At 47.3% G+C, this 18827-nt stretch overlaps 1 pseudogene across 1 annotated transcript in view; it reads left to right on the top strand.

Moving 5' to 3' along the window:
• Window positions 1-18827, top strand: part of LOC309650468 — a 99503-nt pseudogene that overhangs the window by 46252 nt on the left and 34424 nt on the right. Inside the window, exons 2-3 of the transcript in view lie at window positions 10228-10765; window positions 17734-18098. The product of the transcript in view is annotated as an uncharacterized misc_RNA (transcript). The remainder of the gene's footprint in view (window positions 1-10227; window positions 10766-17733; window positions 18099-18827) is intronic.

Consider the following 18827-nt stretch of genomic DNA (forward strand, 5'->3'; position numbering starts at 1 on the left):
TTCCTTCCAAGGACTTTTAGGTAGCTTCCAAGTAGAGGCTCTTGTAAACAGGGCTGCATAAATTTTGGAATGCCTGGGTCCTGTCAATTTACGTTTTTTCCAAGATACAGGCCCAGGAGTGGTATCGCCATATGCTCTGAAGCTCTGGTTTTTAGATTTTTAAGGAATCACCACCCACTTCTCCAGAGTGGCTGTTAGCAATTTACATTCCCACCATCAGCTTGTCAGGGTTCCCTTTTCTGCACACCCTGTCCTGCATTTCAGGTTTTACACTTTGTGAGGTTGGCCATTCTGACTGGTGCGAAGTGATATCTCTTTGTAGTATTAATTTACATTGCCCACCTGTTCTGTTGGTCAAAAATGGAGTAAGAGTTTTTCCTGAATATATTAAGGAATAACGCATACGGCCTTTTTGGCAAACTGCATCATTGGCGATGTTCAGCAGCTTTGCATGTGCTTTAATGGCGAGTGCAAACTACCTCTTGAAATTCCTTTCCTGCAATTCTGCCTTGCTTACAAGGCCTTTAGGAATACTTGGCTGAAGAAATGGCTCCATTAGAGGTGTCAATTACAACCCTGCATGTTTGTGAATTGCAGTGCCCCTGAGCACCGGTTTTCAACTTGTTGTTTAGGGAAGCAGACACAAAGGGGCTGGATTTCTACAGACCCATTCCGGTTACTGGGGCACCTGAAGGCTAGGGAAATTCTTCTTCCAGATTAGGAAACTAGAGTGGCATATGCCTGTCCAAACATCTAAGGCTCGTGTCTCATTCCATCCCCCCATTCCCCTTCTTCACCGGAAAATTCCAAGCCGTGAAAAACTGGCTGTTGAGTGTGCTGCCTTCCCAAAGTGGGGAGACTCTAAGGAAAGGAGCTGGGGAACCCGAATACCAGGAGAAGTGGAGATGGGGTGACTTTTCCAAACTCTTCCCGATCAGACGGTGTACCATCCTCTGGATGTCCCATGAATGTTTTAGCTGTAGGAAGGGTCCCCTGCATCTGGAGATATGGGACCCATGGAATGGGGGCCAGGCAGTATTACTCTAAAAGTGTTGCATTTGCTGTCCCATCCTCACGAAGCCTCTTAGACCAACGAGTGTAGAGCCTTAGGTCCCATCCAGCTCTGTGTCTAGATGTGGTCAGTCCAGGTTGCATCACAGCCCTTGAACAAATTTTGTAAGAATTTCTCTCTCTCTCACTGTCTTTTTTTTTGTTCTTGTTATTTAATTTTATAATGGGGTATAGCTGATTTTCAATACTGTGTTTCTTCCTACTCTGCATCTATCCACTTGATTCACTTAAAGAGAGACATCAATAAATTGTTTTACAGATTCTTACCAGTCTTATATATCCTTTTCCGGTGACAACAGTGTGCTGAGTCCAGCTCGTTGAGCTATACAGTAGGTCCTGTCGAATACCTATTTTGTTTATGGAACTGTATCTATGCTAATTTCAACCTCCTGGTTTATGCATCACCCCACCCCACCTTTCTTCTTTAGCAGCCATAAGTGTGTTTTCTAAATGTGTGACTGTTTCTGTTTTGTAATTGAGTTCATGTGTAGCCATTTTTAGATACTATCTATAAGTGATACCTTATGGTAAGTCTCCTTTTATGTCTGACTTAGGTCACTTAGAATGATCATACCTCAGTCTCCACGAGTTGCTGCAATTGGCCTTATTTCATTGATTTAATTGCAGAGTAATGTTCCATTGTACAGAAGTACCACATCTTCGTTATCCATTTATTGCTTCCAAGGACATGTAAGTTGTACCCAAATCGAGGCATTTCTAAACAGAGCAGCACTAAACGTATGGGGTGCCTGTGTCCTGTCGATTTTTGGTTTTCCCAAGATATGCGGCAAAGAGTGGAAGAGATGTATGCTCTGTAGCTCTGTATTTTAGACGTTTTAGGGAACACCATAGACTTCTCCAGAGTGGCCGTTGGCTATTTACATCCCCGTCATCAGTGAAACAAAGCTCCCTCTTCTCCATGGCCTGTCCAGCATTTTTGCTGTCTACACTTTTCCAGGATGGCCTTTTGATGAATGCGAAGTGATACTTCTTTGTAGTATGGATTTGCATTGCCCGCTTGTTTGATTGGCCAAAAAGGGCGTATGCGTTTTTTTCTGAATATATTTATTTTTATAATGGGGTTTAGCTGATTTTCACTGCTGTGTTTATGCCACTTTACACCCACTTGATTCATTTACAGAGAGAAGTCAATACATAGGTTTTAAGATTCTTACTAGTCAGATATATTCTTGTGCGATGAATAGGGGGAGTTGAGTCCAGTTCACTGAGCAAGGAGTAGGTCTTGTCTATTACACATTTGGTTTATGGAACGGTATCTGTGCTAATTTCAAACCCTTGTTTTATGCATCACCCCACCTCACCTTTCCCGTTAAGCAGCCATAGTGTGTTTTCTAAATGTGTGACTCTCTTCTGTTTTGTAATACAGTTAATGTGTAGCGATTTTTACATGCCCTCTATAAGTGATATCTTATGATGTGTCTTTTTCTGTGTGACTTATTTCACTTAGAATCATCGTACTTAAATCCACTCATCATGCTGCTACTAGCCTTATGACATTGATTTCATGGCTGAGTGATATTCCATTGTACATAAGTAGCACAACTTGTTTATTACATTTTTCTCTTTCCTGGGATATTTAAGGTGTACCGAAGTGGAGGTTCTTGTAAACAAAGCAGCCCTAAACTTTGGGGTGCCTGTGTCTTGTTGATATTTAGCTTTCCCTATTTATACGCCCATGAGTGGAAGTGCCCTATGCTCTCTAGCTGTGTTTTTTAGATGTTTTGGGAAACACCATACACTTCTCCAGAGTGGCCGTTGGCAATTAACATCCCGCCCATCAGCGTAACAAGGCTCCCATTTCTCCCTGGCCTGTCCTGCATTTCTCGTTTTTACACTTTTTTAGGATGGCCATTTTGACCGCTGGGAAGTGAGACTTCTTTGTAGCGCTGATTTGCATTTCCTGCTTGCTTGGTTGGCCCAAAAGCACGTATGCGTTTTTTTCTGAATATATTCGGGAAAAAACGCATACGCCCTTTTTGGCTAAGGGCATCATTGTCAACGTTTTGCCGCTTTTCATGTGCTTTTAAAGCGATTCGAATCTACCTCCTGAAATCTGTTTCCTGCAATTCTGCCTTACTTTCAAATCCTCTTCGTTGCCTTCCTTCAATATATTTTTGGATGATAGTTATCATTTATAACTCTGCAGGTTTGTGAATTACAGTGCCCCTGAGCTCCATTTTTCAACTCGCTTTTTTGGGAGCTGGCTGCAAAACCACAGGATTGCTTCAGGCCCTATTCTTGTTCTGGGGGCAGACTGAGCCTGTGGTTAATTCTTCTTCCTGATGGCAAATTAGAGTGACCTGTGCCTGTCCGAAGAGCTAGAGCTAGTCTCTCATTGGTTGTCCCTCTTCCCATTCATCCTCAGGACAAATTGCAAACTGTACGAAAGAGGAGGTTAAAGGTGCTGATTCTCCAAGTGGGGAGATTGTTAGGAAAGCGGCTGGAATGGCGAACCCGAGCACCAGGAGATGAGAAATGAGGTGCGTTTTAGAAACCTTTCCCGATCACACGGTGTCCCATCCTCTGGGTTTCCCATGCATGTTTTCGCTGTAGAAAGATTCCCTTGAACCTGGAGATTTGGGACCCATGGAATGGGTCCCACGCAGTATTACTTTAAAGGGTCTGCATTTGCTCACCCAACCTCACCAAACCTCGCAGCCCCAAGAGTGTCCAGCCTTATGTCTCATTCAGTTGAGGGTCTAGATATGGTCAATCCAGGTTGCATCACAGTCCCTGAAAGAATTTTGTAAGAATTTCTCTGACTTTCACTGTCTTTGTATTTTTTTTGTAATTTATTTTTATAATGGGGATTAGCTGATTTTCACTGCTGTGTTTATGGCACTTTACACCCACTTGATTCACTTACAGAGAGATATCAATACATAAGGTTTCAGATGCTTACTAGTCAGATATATACTTGTGCAGTGAATAGGGGGTGTTGAGTCCAGTTCACTGAGCAAGGAGTAGGTCTTGTCTATTACGTATTGGGTTTATGGAACGGTATCTGAGCTAATTTCAAACCCTTGTTTTATGCATCACCCCACCTACCTTTCCCGTTAAGCAGCCATAGTATGTTTTCTAAATGTGTGATTCTGTTCTGTTTTGTGATTCAGTCCATGAGTAGCGATTTTTACATTCCCTCTATAAGTGATATCTTATGATAATTGTCTTTTTCTGTGTGACTTATTTCACTTAGACTCATCGTACCTAAATCCACTGATCATGCTGCTGCTAGCCTTATGACATTGATTTCATGGCTGAGTGACATTCCATTGTACATAAGTACCACAACTTCTTTATCCATTTTTCTCTTTCCTGGGATATTTAAAGTGTACCGAAGTGGAGGTTCTTGTAAACAGAGCAGCCGTAAACATTGTGGTGCCTGTGTCTTGTTGATTTTTAGCTTTCCCTATTTATACGCCCATGAGTGGAAGTGCCCTATGCTCTCTAGCTGTGTTTTTCAGATGTTTTGGGAAACACCATACACTTCTCCAGAGTGGCCGTTGGCAATTTACATCCCGCCCATCAGCGTAACAAGGCTCCCATTTCGCCCTGGCCTGTCCTGCACTTCTGGGTTTTACACTTTTTTAGGATGGCCCTTTTGACCGCTGGGAAGTGAGACTTCTTTGTAGTGCTGATTTCCATTTCCCGCTTGCTTGGTTGGCCAAAAAGGGCGTATGCGTTTTTTCCTGAATATATTCAGGAAAAAACGCATACGCCCTTTTTGGCCAAGTGCATCATTGTGAACGTTTTGCCGCTTTTCAGGTGCTTTAAAGGCGATTCGAATCTACCTCCTGAAATCTGTTTCCTGCAATTCTGCCTTACTTTCAAATCCTCTTCGTTTCCTTCCCTCAATATATTTTTGGACGATAGTTATCATTTATAACTCTGCAGGTTTGTGAATTGCAGTGCCCCTGAGCTCCATTATTCAACTCGCTTTTGGCGAACTGGCTGCAAAAACGGAGGATTGCTTCAGGCCCTATTTTGGTTCCGTGGAGCAGGCTGAGCCTGTGGTTAATTCTTCTTCCTGATGGGAAATTAGAATGACAAGTGCCTGTCCGAAGAGCTAGAGCTAGTCTCTCATTGGTTGCCCCTCTTCCCATTCATCCTCAGGACAAATTGCAACCTGTACGAAACAGGAGCTTAAAGGTGCTGATTCTCCAACTGGGGAGATTGTTAGGAAAGCAGCTGGAATGGCGAACCCGAGCACCAGGAGATAAGAAATGAGGTGCTTTTTAGAAAGCTTTCCCGATCACATGGTGTACCATTCTCTGGGTTTCCTATGCATGTTTTCGATGTAGGAAGATTCCCTTGAACCCGGAGATTTGGGACGCATGGAATGGGTACCACGCAGTATTACTTTAAAGGGTCTGCATTTGCTCACCCAACCTCACCAAACCTCGCAGCCCCAAGAGTGTCCAGCCTTATGTCTCATTCAGCTGTGAACCTCGATATGGTCAATCCAGTTTGCATCACAGCCCCTGAAAGAATTTTGTAAGAATTTCTCTCTCTTTCACTGTCGTTGTTTCTTTCTTTGTAATTTATTTTTATAATGGGGATTAGCTGATTTTCACTGCTATGTTTATGGCACTTTACACCCACTGGATTCACTTACAGAGAGATATCAATATATAGGTTTTCAGATGCTTACTAGTCAGATATATTCTTGTGTGGTGAATATGGGGTGGTGAGTCCAGTTCACTGAGCAAGGAGTAGGTCTTGTCTATTACACATTTGGTTTATGGAACGGTATCTGTGCTAATCTCAAACCCTTGCTTTATGCATCACCCCACCTCACCTTTCCCGTTAAGCAGCCATAGTGTGTTTTCTAATTGTGTGACTCTGTTCTGTTTTGTAACTCAGTTCATGAGTAGCGATTTTTACATTCCCTCTATAAGTGATATCTTATGATAAGTGTCTTTTTCTGTGTGACTTATTTCACTTAGAATCATCGTACCTAAATCCACTGATCATGCTGCTGCTAGCCTTATGACATTGATTTCATGGCTGAGTGATATTCCATTGTACATAAGTACCTCAACTTCTTTATCCATTTTTCTCTTTCCTGGGATATTTAAGTTGTACCGAAGTGGAGGTTCTTGTAAACAGAGCAGCCGTAAACATTGTGGTGCCTGTGTCTTGTTGATTTTTAGCTTTCCCTATTTATACGCCCATGAGTGGAAGTGCCCTATGCTCTCTAGCTGTGTTTTGTAGATGTTTTGGGAAACACCATACACTTCTCCAGAGTGACCGTTGGCAATTTACATCCCGCCCATCAGCGTAACAAGGCTCCTATTTCTCCCTCGCCTGTCCTGCACTTCTGGGTTTTACACTTTTTTAGGATGGCCCTTTTGACCGCTGGGAAGTGAGACTTCTTTGTAGGGCTGATTTGCATTTCCCGCTTGCTTCCTTGGCCAAAAGGGCCTTTGCGTTTTTTCCTGAATATGTTCAGGAAAAAACGCATACGCCCTTTTTGGCCAAGTGCATCATTGTCAACGTTTTGCCGCTTTTCATGTGCTTTAAAGGACATTCGAATCTACCTCCTGAAATCTGTTTCCTGCAATTCTGCCTTACTTTCAGATCCTCTTTGTTGCCTTCCCTCAATATATTTTTGTACGATAGTTATCATTTGTAACTCTGCAGGTTTGTGCATTGTAGTGTCACTGAGCTCCATTTTTCAACTCGCTTTTTTGGGAGCTGGCTGCAAAACCGCAGGATTGCTTCAGGCCCTATTCTGGTTCGGGGAAGCAGGCTGAGCCTATGGTTAATTCTTCTTCCTGATGAGAAATTAGAGTGAGCAGTGCCTGTCCGAATAGCTAGAGCTAGTCTCTCATTGGTTCCCCCTCTTCCCATTCATCCTCAGGACAAATTGCAACCTGTAGGAAACAGGAACTTAAAGGTGGTGATACTCCAAGTGCGGAGATTGTTAGGAAAGTGGCTGGAATGGCGAACCAGAGCACCAGGAGATGAGAAATGAGGTGCGTTTTAGAAACCTTTCCCGATCACACGGTGTACCATCCTCTGGGTTTCCTATACATGTTTTTGCTGCAAGAAGATTCCCTTGAACCTGGAGATTTTGGGCCCATGGAATGATTACCACGCAGTATTACTTTAACGGGTCTGCATTTGCGCACCCAACCTCACCAAACCTCGCAACCCGACGAGTGTCCAGCCTTATGTCTCATTCAGCTGTGGGTCTAGATATGGTCAATCCAGGTTGCATCACAGCCCCCGAACGAATTTTGTAAGTATGTCTCTCTCTTTCACTGTCTTTATTTTTTTGGAATTTATTTTTATAATGGGGTTTATCTGATTTTCAATGCTGTGTTTATGCTGCTTTACACCCACTTGCTTCTCTTACTTAGAGATTTCAGTACATAGGTTTTAAGATTCTTACTAGTCAGATATATTCTTGTGCAGTGAATAGAGGGTGTTGAGTCCAGTTCATTGAGCAAGGAATAGGTCTTCTCTATCACATATTTGGTTTATGGAACGGTATCTGTGCTAATTTCATACCCTTGTTTTATGCATCACCCCACCTCAGCTTTCCCATTAAGCAGCCCTAGTGTGTTTTCTAAATGTGTGAGTTTGTTCCGTTTTGTAATTCAGTTTATCTGTAGCGATTTTTACATTTCCTCTATAAGTGATATCTTTTGAAAGGTGTTTTTTTCCTTTTGACTTATTTCACTTAGAATCTTCGTGCCTAAATCCACTCATCACGCTGCTACTAGCCTTATGACATTGATTTCATGGCTGAGTGATATTCCATTGTACATAAGTACCGCAACTTCTATATCCATTTTTCTCTTTCCTGGGATATCTAAGGTGTACCGAAGTGGAGGTTCTTGTAAGCAGAGCAGCCCTATACTTTGGGGTGCCTGTGTCTTGTTGATTTTTAGTTTTCCCAATTTATACGCCCATGAGTGGAAGTGCCATATGCTCTCTAGCTGTGTTTTTTAGATCTTTTAGGAAAGCCCATACTCTTCTCCAGAGTGGCCGTTGGCAATTTCCATCCCACCCATCAGCCTAACAAGGCTCCCTTTTCTACTTGGCCTGTCCTGCATTTCTGGTTTTTACACTTTTTTAGGATGGCCCTTCTGACCGTTGTGAAGTGAGACTTCTTTGTAGTGCTGATTTGCATTTCCTGCTTGCTTGAGTGGCCTAAAAGGGCCAGGAGGGAGAAGGGAAGGAGTTTCAAGGAGAAGGACAGAGAGCAGGAGAAGGAGGGGGTGAGGGAGAGAGAGGGGGGAGTGGGATAGAGGGATAGAGGGAAGGAGGGAAAGACAAAGATATCTCTCCCTCACTCCCTCTATCCGTCTCTCCCTCCCTCTATCCCTCTCCCTCGCTCCCTCTCCTCCCTCTCCCTGTCCCTCCAGCTCTCCCTCTCCCTCCGTCTCTCCATCTCCCTTACTCCCTCCCAGAGATGGAGAGATGTAGGGACAGGCAGAGACAAGGGAGAGGGAGAGAGGGAGAGAGAGAGGGGAGAGAATTAGAGAGGGAGAGAGAGAGAGGTCTCTTCCTTCCTCTCTTTCCCTCTCTCCTCCTTCTCTCCCTCTCTGCCTCTTCCCTCTCCCTCTCCCTCTCTCCCCCCTCCCTCTCCCCATCTCTCTGGTCTCTGCCTCTCCCTCCATCTCTCCCTCTCTGGGAGCGAGTGAGGGAGCGGGAGAGACGGAGGGAGAGGGAGAGACAGAGGGAGAGGGAGAGACAGAGGGAGGGAGAGGGAGAGGGAGGGAGAGAGGAAGGGAAAATGCGAGGGAGGGAGAGGGAAGGAGGGCAAGACATCTCTCCCTCTCCCTCTCCTTCCACCTGCCTCTCTCCCTCTCCCTCCCTTCCTCTTCCTTTCCTAGAGGGAGGGAGGGAGAGGGAGAGACAGAGGAAGAGGAGAGGGAGGGAGCAAAGGAGAGGGGGAGTCGGAGAAGGAGGTAGGGAGAGGGAGAAGGACAGAGGGTGCCTGCTTCCCTCTCTGTCTCCCTCCCTCCCTCCCTCTCCGTGTCCCTCTCTCCCCTCCTCTCCCTCTCCCTCTGTCTCTCCTTCTCTGGGAGGGAGAGAGGGAGAGGAAGAGGGAGGGAGAGTGAGAAGGAGGGAAAGTGATGGAGGGAGGGAGAGGGAGAGAGGGAGGGAGAGAGGGATAGAGGGACGGAGGGAGAGATGTCTTTCCCTCCGTCCCTCTATCACTCTCTCCCTCTACCCCCCTTTCTCTCCCTCTCCCCCTCCCTCTCCTGCTCTCTGTCCCTCTCCCTCCACCTCCTTCCCTCTCCAGAGAGGGAAGGAGGTGGAGGGAGAGGGAGAAGGAGGGAGGGAGGGAGAGGGAAAGAGGTAGAGGCAGAGCGGAACAGGGAAACAAGGACAGGGAAACAGGCACAGGGAGAGGGAGGGAGAGAGGGAGAGAGGAGAGGGAAGAGGGAGATGAAAGAAGGAGAGGAAAGAGGTAGAGGGAGAGAGGGAGAGGGAAGAGGGAAAGGGAGAGGGAGCGAGGGAGGGGAAAGAGAGAGAGGGAGAGGGAGAGAGGGAGGGAGAGAGGGAGAGACAGATGGAGAGAAAGAGAGGGAGAGGGAAAGAGGGAGAGGGAAGAGGGAGAGGGAAGAGGGAAAGGGAGAGGGAGCGAGGGAGGGGAAAGAGAGAGAGGGAGAGGGAGAGAGGGAGGGAGAGAGGGAGAGACAGATGGAGAGAAAGAGAGGGAAAGAGGGAGAGGGAGAGTGGAACAGGGAAAGAGGGAGAGGGAGAGAGGGAGGGATAGAGGGAGGAGAGGAAGCAGGGAGAAAAGAGAGAAAGAACACACCATCTACACTTCTGTCAAATGACACCGGGGATCCTTACACAACCAGGAGAAAATAACACAGGGAGGCTCTTTCTCAGCTGGAACTGGAACTGCAGACGGGGCCAAACACCACCAGGCTGGCCACAAATGTCCAGCCGCTGCTCCAGCCCCGTCAGCTGTGAGTCCGGTCACCAGGGCTCTGAGTGTCTGCTCCAGGGAGCTGGGGTTCACCCTCTCACCCGGGAGGCTGGGCCAAGACAGCAGGGCCCCGGGCTGGAACATAGGTGGGAAAGCATCCCCACAGGATAGCTTGTGTAAGCAGATTCAGCTGCCAGATTCTAGAGGCCCGGGACCACCCTGTGGCCCGTGAAACCCAGGAGCCACGAGGGTCTTGCATCGTGATTCCTGTCCATTGGACTGTAAAGTTTATGTAGGGAATCTTGGAAACAGTGGTAACAAGGCTGAATTGGAACGAGCTTTAGGCTATTATGGACCACTCTGAAGTGTGTGGGGTGCTAAAAACCCTCCTGGCTTCGCTCTTGTTGAATGTGAAGATCCCCGAGATGCAGCTGATGCTGTCCGAGAACTAGATGGGAGAACACTATGTGGCTGCCGAGTAAGAGTGGACCTGTCGAATGGGGAAAAGAGAAGTCGAAATCGTGACGCCTCCTTCTTGGGGTCGTCGCCCTCGAGATGATTATCGGAGGAGGAGTCCTCCACCTCCCACACATCTCCAAGATGGAGAGCCTTCTCCGTCAGCCAGAGCAGGTCCCTTTCTAGATATAGGAGAAGAGAGAGATCCCTGTCCCAAGAGAGAAATCACAAGCCATCCCGATCTTTCTCTAGGTCTCCTAGCCGATCTAGGTCAAATGAAAGGGAAATGGAAGACCACTTTGCAAGAAGAGTGGTGTACAGGCAATAACTTCATTTGGCAGGAGTATGTACAGAATATTCAAGTTTTGTTTGAGACTTCCGAAGCTTGGTGCACTTTTTAAATGTTTTAGTTGTTCACACTTGTTTGTCTCTTGGGACAGTGACACATAAAGGTGTCATTCTCTATGGTTTGAAATGGATCCTATGAGGCATGTAATATGAAGAATTGTTACCTTACAATGTTCCCTTAAGCAAAATTGAATTTGCTTTGAATTTTTGGTCTTGCCTAGACTGATAATGAAACTCTAACTCCTGCCCACCTAAAGTGTGATGTTTACTATTATGGAAACAACACTGGCAAACATTGAAAAGACTTTCTGTAGCTGGGATATGGTATGCAGCTGTAGTTAAGCAAGCAGTCTTTAAAAGGTGCTGTGAACCCAAGCCAGCAGGTAAAAATGAAAGCCGCACCCTTACCCTAGATTAGAGGTTTAAAAATTCCACTAGTCTTCACACTGGACAAGAGGTTGTCCAGGGAGTTTAAAATCTAAGAAGTTTAAAGGAAGTTAGTTTACCTTTGAGTTAGGTCATACGTCCCCTCTGTGTTTGCTGTACATGAATACATAGCTCTTTGTAATATTCTTTGGAAATTTGAGATTATCAAGATACCAATGTCCTGCCAGATTAAGAGTATATTGTAGAGCTGAACTTTGAGTTACTGTGCAATTTTTTTTTTTCATGCTGTCATTTGTAATATGTTTTGTGAGAATCCTTGGGATTAAAGTTTTGGTTGCAAAAGAAAAAAAGAAAAGAAAAGAATCCGCCTGCCAATGCAGGGGACACAGGTTCAAGCCCTGGTCCGGGAAGATCCCAGGTGCTGCAGATCAACTAAGCCCGTGGGCCACAACTACTGAGCCTGCACTCTAGATCCTGGGAGCCAGAACTACTGAGCCCCCGTGCCACAACTACAGAAGCCCACACGCAACGACGACCCAACGCAGCAAGAAAAAAAAGACGATACTGGCCAGGTGATCAAGGGTAAAATCGTTTGTCATAAGTCCCGTTGATGGTGTGTATCCTTGATGTGACCTGAGGAAAATGGCATTTTTATCTCTGTCTGGGTCTTCCGCCCCAAACCCCATAACTCCAGACCAACCATAAGAAAACATCCGAAAACAAACAGACAAACAAATTGAGGGACAAAATACCTGACCAGTCCTCCTCAAAACTTTCAAGGTATCAAAACCCAGCGACGTCTGAGAAATGTCACAGCCCAGAGGAGACTGGGACAGAAAAAGGATGTTAGGGGAACACTAGGGAAATGCTAATAAAGTTTGGACTTTAGTTAATAACAATGTATCCATCTTGGTTCCTTAGTTGGATAAACATGTCGTACTAAGGTACTAACGAGTTGGAAATAGGGGTACTGGGTCAGGGTCCACGGCACTCTGTACACTCTGTACAGATCTTTGCAACTTTTTTGTAACTCTAAGCTCTAAAATTAAGCGAGTACTGAACAGAGCTAAGAATGTTATTTCCCTGATTTGAACATGCCTGAGTTTCTTTTCATGGTCACATTTTTGCTATCTGGATGTGTCTTGGCATCAGTAGCAAAGGAGAGTTGCCAGCCCCTGGGAAGATGTGGGTGGTTTGCAGGTGGCTTGCTCTGGAGCTGAAGACCACGGTGGGAAGTCTGCAGCCTCGGGCTGCACTTAGAACCATGGGAGGGGATGGGCCAGCTCAGTTAGGGATGGAACCTATAAATAAAACTTTTTTCTTTTCCGTTATGGCTTATCACAGGATACTGAATATAGTTCCCTGTGCTAGACAGTAGGACGTTGTAGTTTATCCATCCTATATTTAATAGTTTGCATCTGCTAACCCCAAACTCCCAATCCAACCCTCCCTCACTGTTTCTCCCCCTTGGCAACCACAAGTCTGTTCTCTATGTCTGTGAGTCTGTTTTTGTTTTGTGGACGAGTTCATTTGTGTCGTATTTTAGATTTCACATATAAGTGAGATCATATGATATTTGTCTTTCTCTTCTGACTTACTTCACTTAGTATGATCATCTCTAGGTCCATCCACGTTGCTGCAAATAGCATTATTTCATTCTTTTTATGGCTGAATAATATTCCATTGTATATATGTACCACATCTTCTTTATCCATTCATCCATCAGTGGACATTTAGGTAGCTTCCATGTCTTGGCTACTGTAAATAGTGCTGCAATGAACATTGGGGTGCGTGTATCTTTTCTTTCTTTCTTCCTTCTTTCTTCCTTTCTTCTTTTCTTTCTCTCTCTCTCTTTCTCTCTTTCTTCCTTTTTTTCTCTCTCTCTTTCTCTCTTTCTTTCTTTTTTCTTTCTTCTTTTATTGTCACACGGCATGTGAGATCTTAGTTCCCTGACCAGAAATGGAACCCATGCCCCCTGCACTGAAAGCGCGGAGTCTTAACCACTGGGCAACCAGGGAAATCCCAGGGGTGTATGTATAGTTTTGAATTAGAGTTTTCTCCGGATCTATGCCCAGGAGTGGAATTGTGGGACCCTATGGCAGCTGTATCTGTTCCTGCACGCCTCACATCAACCACCTGCACTCCAATCCTTGCTCTCAACGTCATCTTCGGGGAACCCAACCTGCGACAGGGACCTTGACAAGAAGAAATGGCTCAGGGAAAAGCTACCTGCACAGGGAGGAGATAGAGGCCATCGCCCCTGGGGTGCGGCGGGGACAGTGGGCACAGAAATTTGTCATTTCACCCACCCCCGATACTCATCTCAGCCCTCCTGGCTGCCCCACTCTAGGTCACCTCGGGATACAGAGGTGACCCGGTTAGAGTCCCTGCCTGTGCAGGAATCTGGGGGCACCAGCGGGTCTGAATAATATTAGTGCAGGGTATCCCCCATGGCACTGGGTTTATTCGGAGCGGGTCATCCTCTGCTGAGGGCCTCTCCTGGTCACTGTGTGGGGTTTAGCAGCATCCCTGGCCGCACCCATTTGATTCCAGGGTCCCCTCCCCCCCAGTTGTGACAACCACAGATTTTCCACACACATCACGGAAGAACTGGGTGAGGCGGGGGCAGGATGGCTCTGGGCGAGGACAGCTGTGTTGAAGCAACCAGCCTGGCCCAGGGCAAGGTCTGCCCCAATCCCGTCAGCGCCTGAATTTAGAACTGCCCCTTTCCTCTCCCACCTCCCTTGCCCTGCAGTGGTCTCCGAGACATCATCCCCAAGTAATAAATCACACCTTCTCAGTTTACTGTTTGCTGCCCTCGCTAGAACGTGAGCTCTTTGAGGACAGGGATGCTGTTATGTCCGCAGCACCTAGAATAGTGTCTGCTCTGTAGTAGATGCTTCATAAATACTTGCTGAATAAAGGAGTTGAATACAGGGATAAGTGGATGAATGAATGAAGGTTACAATGGAAGGAGGGGGGAGATTCCCTTTCTGGCTCTCGGGGGTTGGGAGATCAAGTGAAAGATCTGTCCTAAATAGGCTGACCAGCCTTCTGGGGTCCCCTGGGACTGAGGGTTTCCCCAGAATTCCAGCGCTCAAACCTGAGCGGTCCTGGGCAAACTGGGGGCGGGTGTTGGTCACCCTATCTAAACACAGTAACAATTCCAGCTGCAATAGCAATGGCCAATGACCTCTACGGTCTTATTGACCATGCACAGTTCTCTACCTGGCAGGGAAGGGTGGGCCGGGATTGGAATTCTGGTGATCCAGGGCGGGTGAGGGCACACCCCGGGCTTGTGGAGTGGAGTCCAGGAAGGTTCTGGAGGAAGTGACAGTGACACAGGAGGGAGGGAGGAGTCTAAGGAAGAACGTCCCACATGACAACATGTGCCAATGGCCCTGGGCCCAAGGTCACACCTGACCAGGGCTTGCTTTTTTTTATTTTCTAATTTACTTTTTCCCACATGGATATGCAATTGTCCTAATGCCATTTATTGAAAACTCCTTAATTTCCCTACTTTCTATCATATCAAGTTCTCATATATCTGTTTCTGGACCTTTATTCTATACCATAGAGCTATACGTCCCATCCTTGCACCACTAGGGCTGTTTCATCACTATAACTTTATTTATCCATTTTTTTTGGCCGTGCCGTGCGGCATGTGGGATCTTATTTCCCTGACCAGTGATCGAACCCGCGTCCCCTGCAGTGGAAGCTCGGAGTCTTAATCACTGGACCTCCAGGGAAGTCCCCAGGGCTTGCTTTGACATCCATGGAATGGTGGCAGGTGGGCACAGGGAGCAGCTGTCTGTGAGCCATCCTGTGTAGAAATGCAGGGTGGAGGGGAGGACAGGTGGAGCTGGAGGGGGAGAAGCGGAGGAGGGAGGGAGGAAGGGAGGGAGGCCGGGTGAGAGACAGACAGAGAGTTTCCTGAGACAATAGCTCTGGCCGTGTCCTAGGGCATGAAAGCTGAAAATAGCTCCTAGTGCCGGGAGCCTTGGAGCCGGAGCCTGGGAGCCACGGTGACTGGCTCTCCTCCCTGGTGTGTGTGTGTTGCAGCGGGGGGGTGGGGGGGTTGGCTCTGGGCTTCTCAGGCTGGGAATGGGGTGCACAGAGCAGGGACGGAGCAGGGACCCTTCTCTCTGGGACCTCGTGGGCCATCCTCAGCTCACAAAGCTGAGCCACTCCTGGCCCTACGAGTGGGGGGCTTATCCTCCCTGTCCCCTGGATCATACCCCCTCACACACAACTTCCCCATGTGTGTTCCCAGCAACCAAGAGAATCTGTTTTTAAAAGATTTGGGGGAGGGGGGTAACCATACAAACAAGAGCAGAATGGATACTTTTTCAGAATATGAATGGCTCTGTGTAAGCCCACCCCCAGGGTAACCACAGTCCTGACCTCTAACACTCTTGACGAGTCAGCCTTGGTCTGGGCTTGCGGACCCACGGAAGCTTCCTCATCCCCTCCTTCAGATCCTGACTCTCCCTCGGCGTCTTTGTGAGAAGCACCCGGGGAAGTGGGACTGCTAGGCTGTACTGCTGCTAGAACTCCACCTGGGCTCCACCAGGCTCCAGCCCCCTGCCCTGTCCACCTAACTGATCCTGAGGCACCTCAACTGGTAGGAGCAGCATCACCTTCCCTCCTGGGACTTGTGACACTTAAGGGAGACCCCGAAAGACAAGCCTTTGGCTCCCTGGCTGGCAAAGAGCAGGTACTCAATTGTCATAAGTGTCCGTATCAGTGAGGGTTCTCCAGACAAACAGAATCCATACGGGGTGTGTGTGTATATACACACACACGTACATATGTACAAGCATACAAAAATATACAGCTGTGTACATATGCAGTATGCGTACACACATATACACATATAGTATATACAATAAACTCATACATATATACACACATAAAATGCAGTTTGTATATATACAGTATGTATACACACATATACACATAATATATACAATACACACATACATATACACTATACATACACACATATAAAATGCATAGTTTGTATATATACAGTATGTACACATACGTATAACATATGCAATATACACACCTAGGTACATATATATCATACATATATACACACATACAAAGATATTTAGGTGTGCATATAGACAGTATACATACATACACATATAATATATGCAATACATACACGTACATACATATAGACACACATATACACCTACATATAAAAGCATATAGCATAAAAATATATGTGTACTGTATATAGAAATTCATCGTATATATACATACATATATCATATATATAAGATATATACACATACATATATACAATGTATACACACACACACACCTATATGTAAATATGCGCATGGACATACACATATAAATTCATACGCAAGTGTGTATATAATAGTATATTCATATATACATATAATACCTAGAAACATATACACATGCAGGTATACAACAGATATACACACCTATATATAAATATACACTGTATACATACATACATACAGTGTACATACACTGTCTATATACACACACCCATAAATCAATATATGGGTGTGTGTATATATACAGCATGTTCACATTTATAATATGTATACTATATATATATATACACATACATACATGTATACAATATATACACACAAATATATAGGCTTGTATGTATACTGTATATAGTACTTACACATATACTACAAACGCACGCACATATAAACATATGTGTATACATATATATAATATGTATACACACATATACAAATTAATAGGCTTGTATATATTCAGTATTTTTACATATATAGTTTTGTTTTAAGGAGTTGACTCATGTGACCGTGAGGCAGGCAAGTCAGGGCAGGACTCTGGGCTGGAGACACAGGGAAGAGCTGATGTGCCAAGGCCATTGGAGGAACAGTTCCCTCTTTCTACGGAACCTCATTTTTCTCTCCAGTCCTTCAACTGATGGACGAGGCCCACCCACGCCACGGCATTGACAATCTCCTTTATGCAAAGTGGTCCAATTTCAGTGTTCATCTCTTCTGAAAAATACCTTCCTGGCCACATCTGGAATAATGTTTGTGGTTGCCGGGGCCCCACGCAGTGCGCACATGAGATTAACCATCCCCGTGGCGATGACACTTTATTTTCTCCCTTGACCATTGTCACTACTATTCCAATTAAAATGGCAGCGCCATGAGGGCAGGGCATTTCCTTTTTTGCCAGTACTGAGCGTCCAGGTCTGGTGCCTAGCATAGGCTAAATACACAGCATTTTTGTGAACAGAAGCCAGGATTCCGGCTGCCATATTTAATGAGGAATTATAGTCTTATTATTGGGGGGGAGGTGTCACGGTACGTCAAGGGCGGGAGTCGAACCCGCCACCCCAGGCCCCGAGGGGTCTCCCCGGGTCTCCACTTCGGGCCGGTGGGTGTGGCCGGGGGCAGCTGAAGACGTGCGTGCGTGCTTGCGTGCGTACGTGCGTGCGTGCGTTCGTACGTGCGTGCGTGCGTGCGAGGGGGCGGGTCCACGGGGCGGGAGGCGCTCGCTGCGAGTGAGTGGTTCAGCTGGCCCCCGGCTCATTGTGCTTGCCTCACGCCGGCCCCAGTTGGCAGCAGCGCTGGAGGCCCCGGGCCTGTGACCACAAAGAGGGAGCCGGGGGCCGGACGGGAGCAGGCCGCCGGCGGCGGCGGCGGCGGCGGCGGCGGCGGCGGCGCGGCGGCGGCGCCGGCTGAGGCCCAGGCCAGGCTCCCTCCCCTCAGCCTCCCGCCCGCCCGCCTGTCCCGCCCCCGCCGGCGGCGCCCCGCCCCTCCCCCAACCGCCAGACTAGCCTGGTGCGGGGGCCGCGCGCGAAAACGTGGGGGAGAAGCTGAGGCTGGAGTCGCCCGTGGTGGCCGAGCCCGCCGTCTACCCATGGCTGCTGCTGGTCTACGTGAGTGCCGCCCGTCCCCTCTTCCTGGACCTCCACCTCTCTTCCCCCAGGGCGCGCGCTGAGCCCACCGAGAAACGGAGCGACTCGAGTCGCCAGACCCTCTTTGGAGCCCCCCTTCCCGCCCTGCCTGCTTCTCCGCGGCCGTTTCCAGCCCCCGTGCGCAGGGTGGGCAGAGGGGAGCCGGGGCCGGCCGGGGGCACAGACTCGGCCGCGGGGACCCCGCGCTTCCGAGGGTCGCCCGAGCCGGTCTGCCGTTGGCCCTGTAGGGCTGGGGACCCCGGTCCCCCCCCACCGGCCTGAACTGCTGGCGGGCTTGCCCTTCCGTACTTTATGATCTGACACGTCGGGTTTCTTTTTCCTGGCCAGCTTTACCATTACCTGCCCAGCTTTCCCAGCATCCCCTGATAATGTGTTAGATATTCAAGTTTTAGGGCCCGGTCCCAGCCCTATGGAATCAGCAACTCTGGTGGGGCTCAGTGATCTCTGTTACAACAGACCCTCCAGATGATTTTTATTCACCTTAAAGTTTGAAAATATCTGCATTGTCAGCTGGCCAAAGCATCCACCAGCAGGTGAAGGGGAGTGGCGCCTGGAAAAGATAGGGACTAGCCAAGGTAAGTACAGTAGCATTTGCCATGGTAGTAATGGAGAATGCCTTTTCTCCACTGGTTGGCACAGACTAGTAGTATCTGGGAGCAGTGGCAGGGTTATTTCGGATGCTTTACATTG

This window comes from Balaenoptera physalus, assembly GCF_965194825.1.
Source record: "Balaenoptera physalus genome assembly, contig: SUPER_1_unloc_22, whole genome shotgun sequence".
NCBI lineage: Eukaryota > Metazoa > Chordata > Mammalia > Artiodactyla > Balaenopteridae > Balaenoptera > Balaenoptera physalus.